Consider the following 5803-nt stretch of genomic DNA (forward strand, 5'->3'; position numbering starts at 1 on the left):
CTTTTAGTATTTGATTTGTACTTGAAATCAATGTTTATAATTATTATATTAGGATTAGAATAAGAACACATTTACATTATAAAATAGGAACGCATTTAGAATTTAAAAAAGCCTCAACAAAAGTTTCATTTCAAGGAGAAATCTATTTATCAACACTTGGGCTAAGATATCAATAGACATTGCCACACCAAATGAATATAATATTAATTGGGGCTTTGATTAGGTGATAATCCCTTTTTAGTGGAGGAAGTTTTTGGCTTATCAACAATTGGAGCTAGAAGGAGGAACCTAACAAACTAACTCTCCAAATCGTATCATATAAAATTGTTAATCAATAGTGGTTCCCATCACTATTTTGGAACACACCTTTAGTTTTTCTAGCCTTTTTGGAAGGATTTCCAAATCGACAACTAATTTCTTTTTAAGCTTGAGCTTCAGTGGAGAAAGCTAAATTCCTACTTTTCATCAAATTTCTAAATTTAATGTTATTTGCAATAATTCAGATATTTATAAAAAAATGAGATTTGCAGATAATTTACTCTCACTTTACGTGAAATAATTAGAAATTGGTTTCGGGTATTTCCATCTAGGTCCATCCATTCATTGAAATGATTCTTAGAGTTATTTCATGATGCCCATTAAAATTATGATTCTGATGAATTATGTGAAGAATTGATTTTTATTTTTTTTCGTATTTAAAGGTGAATCTATTGAGCAATTTGTTTCTAGATTCAGATTAATTTGTTTTAGATTTCCTATTAACCAAAATCCCTCTGCTAGAAATTTAATGCAAGGTTTTCTTTATCTTTGCTTACTTCCTTATGTACCAAAAATATATAACAATGATGAAATTAAAGTTTCATCTTCTTGTGATCCTTATGAGGATATTGATCTAATAAAAGTCTCTAATTCTAGGTCTAATTTATGTAAATTAAACGATGATCTTGATATCTCTAATGATTCTTCTTCCTCTGAAGAAAGATCAACATAGCTTAATTCAATGTCATTAAGATATGTAAATGATCTAGATGATGAATAAGATATTGACTACTCAATCGACATAGAAGCTTTTGATTTAATATCCTCTAAAGGTTATCCATCAATATATCCAAATTTACTTTTAAATTCTAGTTCACAATCCTCCACCAATTAAAATATAAAGGTTCCCTTATATACTAATGAATATATAGGCAATGGTAACACTCTCATAGAACATAGTGTGTTTTTTTTTGTTTTTTACTATTATAGCTTATCTCAATATTATGACTCAATTAGTGATCATATTATGGATAACATTGAAAAAGTCTCAGTCATATTCATTTATTTCATCAACATATTTGAATTCTGATTAGTTTTGTGGTTTGGAAGAAAATGAATTTATTTATAATGACCACTTTGACATTGATAATATTGAGAAACTTTACCCTATGGGGATGATTATGTCAGGTTCTCATATCACCAATTCTCAATGGGAATCTACTATATAAAATGAGTCATTATATAAAAAAGAATTACGTTTATCAATATTACATTTTATTCCTTCTAGGAATGCCTCCATACCTAAACAACAAATATTTACTTATAAATATAACTCAAAATTCTCAAATTATTATATTGATGAGGTTTGTGATGATTATTTGGCCTCCTCTCAAGTGTTCAATAATACAATCACTAGTTCTCATACTTTAATTGATACTTGTTTGGAATAGATTCCATTAATAAGTTTCCATTGATTTGTAATCATAATGTGTTTTTATGTAAATAAACACTTATACTTAAGGTTATGCTAGTTTATCAATTCTTTTGATACTATGAATAAACCTTATGTTTTAATAGAAGATCAATCTTGCACAGTACTTGCTTCTAATGATTTATTTTAGAATGTAAGTATTTTTGAAAATGAATCTTTGAAGACTTATCAAGAAAATGAAATACTACTTATTCAATTAATTATTCTACTTTACCATTTTTCTCTTCCTTCTAGGATTAATGATATCATTAATTTTAATCTGCTTCCACAAGACTTGAAACTTGAAATTGCTTCACACGATTCATACCGACTATCTTATTCACCAATGAATCCTTCACAATTATTAATATATCTCCATTTTAATTCCAATGAATCCTTCACAATTATTAATATATCTCCATTTTAATTTTGATTATCCAATAGAGTCTTGGTTGGAAGAATCATCATTGAAGAAGTTTTTATTGCACAATAATGTTAATCTTTTGTTTGCTTTTAAATAAAATTAAGAATACCATCAATACTGGCATTTTTCTACATTATATGGTGCTTGGATTTGCTTCATATAACTTTTAGTAGATATTATATCCATCTAGTGTATAATGATGCTAGTATTTTTTTTTATTTTTTTTTAATTTTTAAATAAAATTAATAATACCATCAATACTAACATTTTTTCTACATGATATGTTGTTTGGATGTGCTTCAAATGACTTTCAATAGATATTCTATCCATCTATATTTTTCCTTCAATAATTTCATGCTTACCATGATGTTTTGAGATAAAATTGAAACACAATTGGAGAAATCTTTTCGAGCAAAATATTATGTAAATCATAATTCTTTTATATTTCTCATGATGGACAAAATTGCTAGGTAATGCAATTCTTTCATTTCCTCCCGTTATATTACTCATTTTTTTTTGTTATTAACTTTTGATGTACATGTGATTGTAGGTTTGGAGTTACATGAATAATTGGCATTTTTAGCTAATGTAGTCTAGGAGTAGGATAGATTAGATTTGATTAGCGACATTTCCTTTCGTGTTATTAACTTTTCTTCTGCATCTTAACATTTATTTCCACTTTATAATTGATTTTTCAATAAGTTAGTCATTTAAGGAAATCGTTTTCTTTATTAGATTGTAAAATTTCTTAATGCGAGTGCTTGTATTTAGATAAGTTGATATATTTTAACTTAGAGAAAATTGTTTTAAAATTTGTCTACCTAGTTTTTAAAATGATTGATCTTTACAAATTAATCAAACATGTTATTCACCAACTCAAACAATTGATTATAACTTCAATGTTAGGAATATATATCAATATTTAACATCATTTTAAGATAAAAAGATTTTATTTGGATTTACTTTTATTCTATAAATAATACCTAGAGCAATAATATAATTTTCTTATCTCATGAGATATGAATCATAATATATTATGGAAACTAATATTTTTCTTCATGACACGATACAATAGATACTTTGGTGATAAATATCATTTTCAATTTATGATATTGAAGGTCTTGTGTTTTCAAAATCTCATTTTACCAAGACCTTATCCATGGAACTAATTTTAAAGGAATATGTACTTTGTTATGAGAATATTTATTTTAAGGATTTAGTTTAGTCGTCAACTTATATTGAGGACCTCTTGCCCTGGCTTTAATTCCAAAATTTGTGTTGTACATGCTTTTGAACATATCATTCATACTTTGATGGTTTTTATGAGTTGGAACTTTGGTTATATTTTTTTAAGTATATATATATTTTTTACTTTGACTCAAATGATTGAGATTTGTTTTCTTGGGGGTTTATTTCAATTTTTATTTAATGTTTTTATTTAATTTTAGTGTTTCACTTCAACATTTCCCTATTTCTTCTTGTAGATATTATTTGCATATTTTAATTTGATTGTTGGTATTCTCTGAGTTGATTTGGTACATCTTTTTAACATGAGATTCTTGCATTTTGAGTACCAATGGTTGGTCCAATAATGGTCGCACATTGAAACCATTACAAGTCATGAAAAATATGGGTTGTCCTATCTAAAAGCCTTCATAAAATTCTAATATGTTGGACATTAACTACTAGTTGTGTTGGAACACATGTGCCTTCTAAATGATGGAATGACGGTATCAAAGTAAAAGAAAGTGTTTATTTGATATTTTCTTTGAGATTCATTCATATCACATTAATAAGTTGGATTCCAATATGATAGTTCTTAAGGAGAACTTTGAGTATAACTTAAATGCATGACAAATTCTTAGAAAATAAAAGTAACTCTCATCTCACCATGCTTTTTATACACCCAATTACATATGCAATACTTATACATAAATAAAAAAAGTGAACATAGTGAAAACATAAAGGAATATGTAAGCACTATAAAAAGTGTGGGAAATACAAGTAACTTTGTCAATGTTATGGATCCCGCTGGTAGTGAGACCATGCTTATATGGTATCAAGGCAACTTCATTGGAGATATGGATGCTCACTAGAGTGAAGCAATAATGAGATAGGAGAGATGAGGAACATACTTATGTAGATGTATGATTGTTATAAAATTGAAAAGCCTCATGGTAAAACCAAATCTAACCAATAATGTGTGGCTAGTAAGGAAAATACCTCACTAATTAGCTCTTAGAAAGTGATATGTTAGATTATAAGTACTTGAAATTGGATTTATAGATTTCATGAAAATTGACATCATTGTTGTACACATTACTATTAGATGTTTCCTTTTATTAATGGATTTATTCTTAAACATTTAGATTTGTAACAAAGGCCCTAATTTTGTTGGAAGCGATAACTAGTTCGTCTAGTATGTTGCCAATTGTTGTGGCCACAACCATCTCTTTTATTTTGCTTAAATAAGTAAAAGGAAAGGAACCTCCACCAATTTTTTTATTTACACCTAATCTTGTGAGTTTACTATCTCTTCCTTGACTACATTTGGTTTGAAGGATTAGATGCTTGTGAAGTTTCATTTCATAATTTTATGTTATGGGAAACCCATTATTTGCTTTCAAATTTCTCTTTTCATTTCTATGTGATGTTTCTTCAAGTTCAAATCTTATTCGTTTTTACTTATTTTAGATTTTATGCTTATTGGTTTTTATATTTATTATTTAAGTTTACTATTTTTTTTATAATGATTGTTATTGACCTTTTAATTTCTTAAGTTTTTCTTGTTTAGGTTTTGGATTCGATATGTAAGTTTTGATCTTCTTTTGTTTTGATTTTGGTTACATTCATTATTTATGATAGAACATAGATTAGTGTGCAATTTATTGCACTATGTAGTTTAGAAATGTTTTATTCTCTTAATTTCATCATTTTGTTATTTTGAGGTCACCATCGTCTTCTACTCATCAATAAATTTCTAACAATATATAATTTTTCTCATTCTGAATTAAGGACACAAAGTTACGGCCCAAGAAGATTGTATTATTGTCACGTTCTATTGACGTGGTAGTTGACATGTCCCTTAGATCCACATGGCAAATTATTGTAGTAGACATGTTGACAAGGTATGACGTGTATTGACAGGTTATTAGATATCCAAATCTAGAGCTTTCATATTATAATATTTTTATCAAGTGTGTTGGATGTGAGATGTCTTGGATACATTTTGGTCCTAAATATATCTAAATATGTATGTCTCATAGATGTCCCAGATATTATATATACCCATATACCAATGTCACATGGATGTCCCAGATCTAGATATATCCGGATCTGGATGTCTATGATTTCATTTTCTTTGTTAGTTTTTTATTTTGTTTTGAAATTGTATATCTATCTATCTATCTATCTATCTATCTATCTATCTATATATATATCTATATATATATATATATATATCTATATATATATATATATATATATATATATATATATATATATATATATATATATATATATATATATATATATATATATATAAGGGTGCCCACTAGAGGATTTCGTTAAGGGTGCCCTTTATCCCTGTTCCTCTATATTGTGATGGTTGATTTCTTGATTAAGAATCTTGAGCATGAAGGAAGAATGGA

This window comes from Pinus tabuliformis, chromosome 1_2 (assembly GCF_031772625.1).
Source record: "Pinus tabuliformis cultivar Carrire ecotype Pingquan chromosome 1_2, CPIR1, whole genome shotgun sequence".
Lineage (NCBI taxonomy): Eukaryota > Viridiplantae > Streptophyta > Pinopsida > Pinales > Pinaceae > Pinus > Pinus tabuliformis.